Source organism: Vulpes vulpes, chromosome X (genome assembly GCF_048418805.1).
Source record: "Vulpes vulpes isolate BD-2025 chromosome X, VulVul3, whole genome shotgun sequence".
In the NCBI taxonomy this organism is placed as follows: domain Eukaryota; kingdom Metazoa; phylum Chordata; class Mammalia; order Carnivora; family Canidae; genus Vulpes; species Vulpes vulpes.
In genome coordinates, this window is record NC_132796.1 from 4,761,452 (window position 1) to 4,773,849 (window position 12,398).

General features: G+C 42.0%; 1 protein-coding gene across 1 annotated transcript in view; it reads right to left on the reverse strand.

Moving 5' to 3' along the window:
- Positions 1-687: 687 nt before the first annotated feature.
- The window catches only part of PNPLA4 (patatin like domain 4, phospholipase and triacylglycerol lipase), a 123,529-nt gene continuing 111,818 nt past the window's right edge, over positions 688-12,398 (reverse strand). Inside the window, exon 8 of the mRNA XM_072743469.1 lies at positions 688-2,600. The gene's annotated coding sequence lies outside the window, so the exon portion shown is untranslated. The remainder of the gene's footprint in view (positions 2,601-12,398) is intronic.

A 12,398-nucleotide genomic window follows, 5' to 3' on the forward strand; every position in this document is an offset into this window, starting at 1 on the left:
TTTTTGTTGATAGCCTTGGCAGTTTGGAGGAGTGCTGGCCAGTATTTTGTCGAATGTGTGTCAATTTGAATTTGACTCAAGATTTTCTTGCAATTTGACTCAAGTTTTTCTCGCGATTTGACTGGGGTTGTGGGCTTGAGGGATGCTGACTGTAAGGGTACAGTGTTCGTTTCTTCACATCATATCACAGGTGCATATGTGACTTAGCGTTGTGGATGTTGACCCTGTTCACCTGAGTTGTCTCTCAGGTTCATCCCCTGTAAATTTAACTGTTTTATTTTTCTTTCTTTCTTGTATCTCCATCCATTCCGTACTCTTGAGAAGGAAATCTAGAAGAAGTAGGGAATTAGTCTCTACCTTCTTACAGTTGGAGCACGACGTAAATTCTTTGCAACTCTCCTGCATGAGGGTTTTGAGTATTCCTACCTGTTTATCAAATATTTCATTTATATCACCACAGACTCATAGATTTTTTTTGAGACTTTGTTTATTGATTTGAGAGAGAGAGATAGTGACAGAGAGTGTGATCAGGGAGGCGAGGGAGAAGCAGACTCCCCTCTGAGCAGAGAGCTGGATGCAGGGCTTGATCGCAGGACCCTAGGATCATGACTTGAGCCAAAGGCAGGCACTTCACCATCTGAGCTACCCAGGAGCCCTGACTCGTGGATATTTATTTAATAATTTGGGTTAATAATCCCAAACTACTTTATTCTTTTTGACCATTAAACTTTTACATAATGATTTTACCATTCACTGATCTTTCCATGATATATGTGTTAGAAACTTACAAATTATTTGTTTTAACTCTATCATTTCTTATGCATTTATACCTTGCACATGTTAACAAAGAAGCATTTTGCTTCCTAACCTACGGCAACCTGGTTCCCTGAAATAAAATTCCTAGAGAGGCCGAGCAGAGGCTGAAATGCAGCCATTCAGCCCCTCATTTTCAGACTAAGGAGTTGGTGTAATGGTCTAAAAACTTCGTATTGATAATTCTCTTTTAAATTTAATTTAATATATTAACCTATTGTGACATGGAAGTCAGTGCACATTGTTTCAAATACCCCTCACAAGTGCCCTATGAACAAACTGCGTGCATGGAAGGTTAACTTGATTTGCATGGATTACGAAGTTGAGAAGTCCTAGCACCATGATGGAAAGAGGTCGGCTGCTTCCAGGACCTACAACCGTACAACTCTCAGAATCTGTGACCTTAACAGCCATGCTCTAGCACACTCAATACAATCGTAACCCCCTCTTTTTGTTTCTTAGTCTTCTCCTGAAGCTAAAGAAGGATAGACTTCAGCATCTTTTCTTGGTTCTCCTCCAGGACTCTTAACATTTTTCTCTCTCTTGATAAATTGCCTGCATTTTCTAAGCATTAGACTCCATGTAGATCTGCCTCTGCTGGCATCTTAAAATATCTGTAGAGTGTTGAATGTTTTCTTATATGAAATTATTATTTGCTTTTGTCTTCAAGCTTTTATCAACTTTAAGTGAAGGAATGCCACACCTCCTATCTGTCCTGCCCACTTCTCTTCAGCATTTCTACTCCCGAACACACAGAGAATCAGTGATTGGGACATAATTGTGGGTGCATCTTCCTTTTTCTCCATATAAACTAGTTTTGCAGGCATAGCAGGGCTAGGACGGGGGTGTTACTCCCAGTTGCCGGAGCTGTAGACACACAATGCATGCACCTAACAGTGCATAACTTAACACTCACACTCACAGATGGCACCATACTCTTTGCCCCCAAGTCTTTGTGGGTGGTCCCATGTTTTGTTATGAAGTAAAAGAATAACGTAATATTCTCTTGAAATAGTTGCCAGCTGTTCTCAATACGTAGCTGCTTTGGGCCACACATGGATGCAGCAGGAATGCCTTTGGAAACTAGGAAATGGAAGTATGTGGTTAACTAACAACAGTTCAGCTGAATAAATGTTAAAGATCTCATAGGCTTTAGGAGTCGGACATGAATTGGGCAGCATCGCATCTAGCAAGTAGAGGGTAGCTCCAGTCAGATACAGACAAAGGTCTTGAAAGGTAGAGGGATCGGAGAAAAAGGAAATTACTGGCGAAGGACCCATTGGGTGAGGCCAGGCCGCCCTCTTCAGGGGAACGGAGGGGGTTTATCAGCAATATTCCTAGTAAATTCCTAGTAAATAGGAAGATGCCCACGTTCACTGGTTCAAGATTACATATCGGGAGCTTTCGGAAGGCAGTGAGAGGAGGCATTAAGTCTTGGCTTACCGACTTGGGGCCATCACCCACGCGATGCCAGCATGGGCCTGTGATTTTCCTTTAACATTTAATGCAGTTCCTTGACATGGGAGAAAACGGAACAACAGGGAGAGTGACAAAATTGCTAGGCTGGTTCTGTTGCCCTGTGTGCAGAGCCTGCGGTGTCGAGGTTTGCTCGGAGCTATTAGGAGCACGGGGAGGCCCAGGTGTGTGCGCCAGACCACAGGCGGCACCTGCTGTTTCTGACTCCCAGGCCTTAGAGGCAGACCCGTGTTCCTGAAATTAGGTTTCCTGGAGTCTTACTTACCTCCTGGTACGTTTTGCAGCTTTGTGGTCACATGTACATTCAAAGCCTGGGAAAGAAAAAGTGCTCTCACACAGCTACAAAAAATCATAATTTGGTCCCTCCCTCTCACAAAAGAGTCTCCTGAGGAGAGAGATGTTAACATTGTGTTTGGACCTTTCTAGACTGCCAGGGGGGTTGGTATGTAGCAGCCGTGATTGGCAGTTTGGAGAAGGGCTTTGTTGGGCTAAAATTAGGCTTTCTGAATCATATCTTAATATATGGTTAATTTATTTACCTATAGCTTTTGAATTAAAAGATGGCTTAAAAAAACCTCAACCCACATGACTAATTTATTTAGTCATACAAATGAATAAACGTTGTGAGAAATTTATTTACTCACATCTTTTTATTTTTACATCTTATTTATTTTTATATAAATAATACAATATGTATTTTATACGTGTAAAGAATATTTGCATTAAAAATATTTTTTTAAAGATTTTAATTTTTTTATTTGAGAGAGAGTGAGAGCGAGAGAGATGACAGAAGGAGAGGGAGAAGCAGACTCACTGCCAAGCAAGGAGCCTGACTCGGGGCTCGATCCCAGGACCTCAGGATCATGACCTGAGCCAAAGGCAGACGCTTAACCGACTGAGCCAGGTGCCCCTGTATAAAATATATGTCTAAAAATATTATTAGACATACTTATATAAAATATATACTAAGTCTATAAACATTTCTGTGTATGATACATATGAGATATATTTGATACATCTATTTATTTTTCTGTATTTCTGTTAAGTTCTTTCTTGCTATGTCTTCATATTTGAAATGATACAGAAAACTCTTCTGTGCATCAGGGTCAGTAGGACCCTGGTGCTACATTACGAGGTCTTGATGCTGGGTGCAGCCAGACAGGTAAGTCACCTATGGCCTTGCTACTCAGAGTGGGGTCTAGCTGCGTCAGTGTTCCTGAGCCTGTTGGAAATATAAACTCTTGGGCCTGACCCAGACTTACTGAATCACAGTGTGCAGTTAAACAACATTTTCTTTGTGATATGCACACATATTAGCAAGTGAGAGCATGAGCATAGCCCATGGTTTCTCGACCTTGGCTCCACTTTAGAGTCACCTGGCGATCTTGCAGAACATCCAAACACCTGCAGGATCAGTGAGTCCTGGGGATCTGACGGCCAGCTTGGTGACTGTAGTTAGCAAGGCTGTATTGTCTGCTTGATATTTGCAAAAAATAGACCTTAATTGTTCTCATCAAAGCAAAAACGTAGCTCTATGATCACGGTCATGGCGATGTTTATTAGCATGATTGTGGTAAACATTTCAATGTATACATATATCCACACATGTCGTATACCTTAAATATATGCCATTTTTATTTGTCAATAATACCTCCATAGAGTTAGGGATAAAAATACCTGATGCTTGACTTTGGGTTGCAGATATTCTGAATTGATTTATCTAGGGGCGGTTCCAGGGTATAGGCCTTTGTTAATGCTCTCCAGGGGACTAGTCTAATCTGAAGCCAAATCTAAGAACTTTCTCACTAGACCTTTGTGTTCATCCCTCTTTGCCTTTTTTTCTCAAAGTGTGATCTGTGCACCATCTACATAGGAATCAATTGGGAGCTCTTTAGATATTCAATATATTGGACCCATGAACGTTCAATTTGAGTAGCATGGCCCTAGGATTCATTTAACCTTGCGAGGACCTACCCGCGAGTCTTTAGGACTTCCAGATATGCATTTTACTTGGGGGTTATTCCATATCTGCTAGTTTGTATTTGGGGGATACTGAACTCAAAATTAATACCCTGACTCAGACCTTCTCTGTTTTGGACCTAAGTTCTTGCTTCTTGAACTGGATTTCTTCTCAATTCAAAGGTATTCATTTCTTACCTGATATGAAAGAGTGAGCCTTGTGTTTCCTTAGTTTCCTTGCTTTAGAGTATCTCTAACAAATGGTAAAGTTCAAAGTTGACTGGATTGTCCTAGCAGCACAGCAGGAGAGCTCTCACTGACTGCACAAAATGGTGGGTTGGACATGTGTTTGGAATTTGGGATGCTTTAAGAACTTGGATCAGTGAAACATTCTTCCCCTGTGATGTTAAGATAAGAGATTAACATCACAGCCAGCTAACTGCCATCCGTGTAGAAGAAAGTCCACGATAAAGGGCCACGTTAACTAGCTCTTTCTTGGCTACTTGCACTTAGCATGTCCTACACTATTTCTGCTGTAAAAATATAATAAAATATGGATTTCCAATTTGAAACTGGCAGACTCAATAAAATTTAGCCTGTTTTCCAAATGCTGATGGATTGGACAGGGAATGGGATTGGTTTAATTTACAAATGATCAAATGTGACCTTTTTATTTTTCCCAGTGATTGATTCCATCCAGAGTGCCTTGGGTTTATGTGGTAATGGATTATTCCATTTGACGGAAATAGGCAGAATCAAACAAACACAACTGTCTAGGTTAGGATTTCCACTGCTCCATTCCTTTCCCCCAGATGTCTGCCCATCACTCACTCCAGTTGGCCATTTAACAACTACTTATTTATTGGGATGCAAAGGAAATCTGCACTCGGTTCCTGTGGATTTTCTTCTGGCTGGATTTCACAGGACAAGGAAGGCCACCTACATACATGGTACACTAGGAAATTCATACTCCAATGAAAATGACGTTTTGCCTGTCATTTTCAATGAGAAACACTACATTGGATTGGAAAATGATGGTTTAGAAATCCAGGTGCTTTACAAACTGCCTTCAGTGGATCTGTTAAACTCAAGGAGGTCATCTGACCTGTTTGCAGGAATTGCCCATCCTACTTCTACCAATTCCTGGGTCTCACAGTTTGTGAGAAGACTGTTCACACCAGCACATATGTGGATCTTCTCAGACATTCCCTCTCTCCCAATATTAAGATGGCACAGAAAATGATCTGCATGTAAATAAATATATTTGAAAATATGAGCCACCATTCTGTGGCAGCTAATCTAATAAAACTGTTATCTGTTTAATATAATTTAATATTGATAAAATGATAGAGGGGTGTATGGATTTTACAGAAATAGAGGAGAAAATATAGTTATAAAATTAAATATTCACTAACAGGATTGATCTCACTGATACACAATCACAACTACCTTGATCCCCTGCCTAAAGTAAAAATCTCATGTGATGTACTACACATAATTGGGTAAAATCACTTTCTAGTATAATTTTAATACATCATGGTTTCATTAGAAACATTTAAAAATGTGAAAATCTTCACAACTGTCACTGGACATTATATAATACTCCTCACTATATATAATACTAGTGGCGGAGGCTGAGGATGTATCACACATGACAAGGCAGGTGGTATAAAGTAGCTTTCTTAGGAATGATTGCCAACGAATACCCTGGAGGTTCAAGAGAGGCAGCATACTGTTTCCCATTAGGATGTGAACACTGATTTTTCGTTTAGGTGCAAAATACCCATTCAGAGCTCATTTCACTGAAAACTTGTTCATCCTAATTTCCTAATCTAGATATTTTATAGTATAGAAAACAAACCTGGGGGATTTTACCCTGGTTTCCACAGAGCTTCCAAAGACCTTGAGTCTGAATTGCCATTTATAATAATCAACTGTTTTTCAGTGATTTCTACAGAGGTGTTTTAGGAACAGTGTGAAACTTCCATTTGAATAATTTGATGAAATGACATTCATAAAAAATAGATGAATCAAGAACAATATTGTTGAGCAAGAAGGGTTCATGTTTGTTTTTTGGGCATGGAAATTCTTGGGACTGTAACATCCAGGGGTTCCTTCCTTTGCAGAATGTACTTGTGGATTGTTTATTTAAACTCTACTCGGTCCACTTCTTTATTTTTTAAAAATTTTTAAATTTATTTATGATAGTCACACACACACAGAGAGAGAGGGGCAGAGACATAGGCAGAGGGAGAAGCAGGCTCCATGCACCGGGAGCCTGACGTGGGATTAGATCCTGGGTCTCCAGGATCACGCCCTGGGCCAAAGGCAGGCGCTAAACTGCTGCGCCACCCAGGGATCCCTACTCGGTCCACTTCTTAATGCCATTTGATCTTATGTACTCTATATCCAAATATCAAATAACACGGTATGGGTGGGTCATATAGGCAGTACAGGAAGATTTTTTAAAATTTTGCACCAATATTGCAAGCTCCAACACATTTTCTTTTAATCTGAAATATTTGGTTTGTCAAGTGTATGCACCAGAGAATTTGCTCAATGAACATAAAACCTTTGTTTCTAACATCAACTGTTTGCTGAGTAGACCATCAAAAAGTCAGGAAGCCAAATTCATGGCAATAATTTCATTATTTGTCATGTGTGTTATGTGGCTGGCTTATTTCACGTAGCACTGTGTACTCAAGGTTCATCTGTGTTGTACCATGTGTCAGAATTTCCTTCCTTCTTATAGCTGAATCATTTTCTCTAAGGGTATCCCGTGATTATTAACACAAAGGCACATGCGGAGATCAATACTTTACAATGAGGGGTGTCATCAGGACTCCACCTGATAGAAGGCGTTTCTCAATCAGCTGCCCTCAATGTAGCACACCTCCGAGGCACACCTTGTCCTTCCCATGCATGCCACTTTGTTCTACTCTCCCAATGGTCTTGCCTCAATCAACTTCTATAACAGTTTCTTCCGTTCACCTGGCCCTTTAATTTGATCCCGTTTGGCTTATCATGAACCAGGGGTAACTACATTCCTGGAACTCTGCACAGGCAACTCCGTTACTCACTTTCCTTCTGCCATGAAAATCCTATCTGGTAGAGAGTACTGCAACATGACGTTTCCCTTTGCTGTCTGTATGTGAGTCTGGGACGGTGCCATATAGATGCTGAAGCACGATGGCAGATTTAGAGGATAATACGTCAAGAAGTACAAAATAATTTGTTGGAATTAATAGGAACTTACCGCTGCATCTACTTTGTTGGTGTTTTGTGCATACCTTTTATCCTTCCCTATAGTGACTGAACAAGTGGATCCTGACAAACTGAGTCCATTCCCCTAAATTTCTGGTGGGTTTTATAAATATATATACAATGTTATCTGTCATCAATGAAAGTAAAAGTTTTAAGAGCATAGTCTGGTGGCAGACATAATTTTAGATTTGTCATGCACACTCTTCATTTTCTCGTTGAGGAAGGAAGAGGACAGAGAGCTGAAACACCTGGCCAAGCTGGCCACATTCCTGAGATTCCCCATATTAAATCCTGCATGTACGTTCCAGCAACTGTTTCCTTAGAGTCTGCTTCCATACATGCGTGTGCTTATGTGAAAGTCTACTGAGCATGTGGCTCACTTGGTGCGTGCCACAGTTGTGTCTAGTGTATTTAATCCAAGCACAAAAACTCACTAAAAAGGAATTCTAGGTGAGTCGGGGTGGCTCAGTCTGTTAGGCCTCATACTCTTGACTTTGGCTCCAGTCATGATCCAGAGCTGTGACATCAAGGCTCACATTGAGCCCTGCTCTGGGCATGGATCCTACTAAAGATTCTCTCTCTGTTCCTACCTGCCCCCTCTAAGGAAAAAAAGAAGAATTCTATTCTTTGTTTCTCTCCACAAATACTAAGAAGAATCCAATTACTGGTATTTAATTCCATATGATGAACCTTCTTTTTTCACCAGCCTTCTGCCAAACCATCCTTTTTTGCTTTTCCATACAATTAGAGTACTGTTCTCTTCTCCTACCTCACAAATCTACTGAGGCAGAAGAGATGGACACATTTTTTACTGAAATCATCTGGGGCTTTTTTTTTCCCTTTTACTTGTGTTAGGTTCCTGTACTCTAGGATATAGCTTAAAATCTCATTCCCTAGCAAACTGTCAGTGGCAAGATGAGAAGAGATGAGCTAAATTAAGCAAATGAATAGTTTTCTGAAAGATCAGCCTGAAGGATGTCCATGAATGGACCAACACGCCAGCAGGGAGAGTCTTGGATTTCAGGTTCTTTCGTCCCGACATGAGTAGCAATTTGTCAAGTGTAAGGACCTGAGGCATGTTCAAGAGTTTTCACAAGATCTGAGGCTTAGAGGGATCACAGATATCTTAGTGAATTGAATCAAGTTTTAAATAGCTTCCTACCAGTTGGAACCACTAGCAGGTCACAAGGTCTAGTAGGAGAAAGGGTCAAAGACAGTTGAAAACAAGTACAAGATGGCCTGACATCTAGGAAGAGAACCTTGCAGTCCATTGAGAAGTGTCTTTCACCCACCAGGACCTCGGTGACAGAAAAACAGAAGCCCCACAGTGATACCGGGCAGAGGTTGCCCTGAGGCTACAGAGAGAAGGGGAGCAAGTCTTAGACAGACACAGAAGCAGTTCCCAGTCCAGTTCACCTCAGAAAAGAAGGGTTATGCCTTCCCGTAGAGGCAAAGCAAGGGCATCCAGGGGCTGGATGCTCACAAACATCGCTGACCAAAGTACCTTTTAGCTCAGTGTCAGCTGGAGTTAGGATCAGAAACAGGAACTGTGGTTCTATGTAAACATTTCTTTCTTATTTCTAGCTTCCTGCCGAGAATTTCATGTTTACTGTTAGCTGTCTGATAAGAGCTCTGCTTGAACATTTCCGAACTCATCTACCATCAGCTCATCGGAAAGATACCAACTCATGCAAAAGATACCAACAGACCGGAACTGAGTCTACTTTTCCGAGCTGAATGCTGATGGTGTGAGTAGCCCAGCCTTCCTTCCGGCGGCCCAGACAGAACTTGCAAAGAAAACAGGCTGTGGATCTGCGGCACAGGGTAAAAAAGGTATCAAGTATCTTATCATTTAATAAGTTGAAGATATGAATTGACCACAACGAGAGCTGCGTAAGATTTCAGGCTTCATTCTCGGAGAACAGTGTTTGGAATGAAGGAGATGGTGACCGGATTATGTCCTGCAGGCTGGCGCACACCTGTGGGGTTGGAATCTGTCATGTGGACAAGGACCTAGACACACTTGAACACACTCAAGAGACGTTGACTCTTGGGTATATTGGAGTAGCTACCTATCTGTGGTGACACTGAAGGCTCTGAGAATCTTGACCTTGGGAAGAAACTGACTGCAGGAGGTATGATTCCACAAGAAAGACCCACCACATGGGAGAGAATTCCACATCAGAAATGGCGCCATGTTTGAAGAGAGGCCAGGGCCCTACCCAAGGTCCCTAACATTTGAAAGCCTGGTTTGTCTCATCCGTTGCAAGGGGAGTGACGATGCTTACCTTAAATGGGATTTTATCATTACAAAGGACATGCCAAGAAAATTCTATTTGATCTTTGGATTGGTTTTCTTACACCTGAATTGAGTAAGGACTCTCTCAGAACTCAGTGTCTTCTTTTCATCTCTCTCAAAAAATGACCCAGGGAGGGTTTAACAATGAATCTGAGGAGACAGTGGAAGCTCTGGCCTCATACTTATACTAGGTCTTCTCCTGGCAGCTTGTCCAGTATAGCCATCGAGACGGATGAAAAGGAGATTTCTCTAGAGTCCTACAAACCCTGGTGGAAAATGCTAGTCTAGATTTCTAGTTATGGACCCCTGCCTCTCACGTTGAAGGGAGCACCTTAGCACTGAATCCTGAAATGGAAGGGATATTCCAAGTCCTAATTACAGCCCTTCCTTTGCTTGCAAAGTCAGGGAGAGCTAAGGAAAGGTGCCTTGGTGGCAGTATGAGGACTGAAAACCCTGTCCCTTGTCTCTCACACAATGTTTTTGGTCACTGCACCATCTGCTTCCCTACAGATAGGGGCGAATTAGCTTCCAAAACACTACACCCTGTGGGAAACTGACTTCAGGGTCAATAGTCCGCATGTATTGACTTAAGGAGTAGTGAAGCTACAGAAAGGGTCGATGCTAGTTTTCTTTCCTTGACATATTTATTAATAATTTAGCTACCGGGAAAATAGGATGCCTTCTGGTATTGATATGAGTTGTAAATTTTTCTATGTCGGCTAGAAAAGTGAAATTAAGCCAAGAGATTAAGATGTTAGATTGTGACATTGAAATAATGTTAGATGTCCCTTAACACAGGCAAATAATGCAAGGTGTGAGGGCAAAGAAATACCGAGAAGTCATTTTTGCTTTTTAATGTGCCTGTTGATTATGGTTGGTTTATAGTAGTTATGTTTTTATCGTCTTTAAAAAAGTTACCCAACTCCTCTATCCAAATGTACATTTCCTTTCTTTTTTTTTTTAAGATTTATTTATTTTTGATAGACATAGAGAGAGAGAGACAGAGAGAGAGAGAGAGGCAGAGACACAGGAAGGAGGAGGGAGAAGCAGGCTCCATGCTGGGAGCCCAACGTGGGACTCGATCCCGAGACTCGATCCTGGGACTCCAGGATCGTGCCCTGGGCCAAAGGCAGGCGCTAAACCGCTGAGCCACCCAGGGATCCCATACATTTCCTTTCAAAGTAGATAACTTGTAAGGTCCTGCACTTATCTCAGTAATGTTTAAACTGTCCTTTAGGGGCACCTGGGTGGCTCAGTTTGTTAAGCAGCGGCTGCCTTCTGCTCAGGACATGATCCCAGGGCCAAGTTGGGCTCCCTGATCAGTGGGGAGTGTCTGCTTCTCCTTCTCCCTCACCCCACCCAAACCCACTCATGCTCGCTCTCTCTCTCTCTCCCTCAAATAAATAAAATCTTTAAAAAAAAAAAAAGTTTTTTAAAATGCCTCATTCGTAGCCTAAGGCACTTTCTTTAAATTCTTATTCACAGCAGATTTTCCCACAGAGTATAGGCTGACGTTGGCGATAAAGAAAAAAATAATCTTTATTTAGATTTTTTTTTAAATATGTGCTTCTATAAAGGATGGGAAAGAATGAGAAAATAATTTTCAATCAAATAGCAAAAGGGGTAGATGACACAGAATATGGCAGCAGTCTTGATGCGTGTGCTTTGACGGTACAGAGATCAGACTGGGAAGATGGGCCGCTGTGCTCTCATCTATGTAGATGACTGTATGTTATTTTTTTTTAAGATTTCATTTTATTATTTATTCATGAGAGACAGAGAGAGAGAGAGAGAGAGATGCAGGTTCCACACAGGGAGCCTGATGCGGGACTCGATCCCAGGACCCCAGGATCACGCCCTGGGCTGAAGGCAGGCGCTCAACCGCTGAGCCACCCGGGGATCCCCCACCGTACGTTAGTTTGAATGCAAAGCAGTTCTAACGGTGAACATGCCCTGGGTCGTGTTAGCCTAACCTTTATCTGGCTTTCTCCAGCAACGACATCTCTGTTTTCTGCCTCAGTCCAAGGTCTGCAAGGCAGCACCTCCCATCTATTCTGATGTATATATAATCTCAGACAGCAAGTCTTTGCAGTGTTGCTGTGTGTACCCTACATGGAAAGGAGGGGTGGATGTTCTGGACTATACGAAGACAGCAAGAGGATGTCTGATATTCTGTCCATTGTGCATGGCACTCTCTTCCGTATTTTTTGCGAAAAAGAGGAGAAGGAGAGCTTTTAGATCCAGTGTCAAGTCAGAGAAAAAGATGAAGGCTTCCTGGGTTTTCTTTGATACAGTGATGTCACTGGGTCCCAAACCTGGTCTTCTATGATTCACCTAATGTTAGAAAGTAGCGGCCGGGGAAGGGTTGCAGAGCAGCAGCTGTGCGTTTGGAGTGAGCCCATAGGAGAGCATTTTTGAAGCATCTGCTTTATTCTGTATTTGAGAAACAGCCTTTTGATGCTTTTGGTGCTGCAGAGCATGTATTGTCCCAGGGCCTGGGAAGCTGCATCATTCCCCAGGGATCTGCTGGCATTGATCCCATTAGGAGCTTCAGGGTCAAGGCCAGGTTGAGAGAGAGCCTACTTTC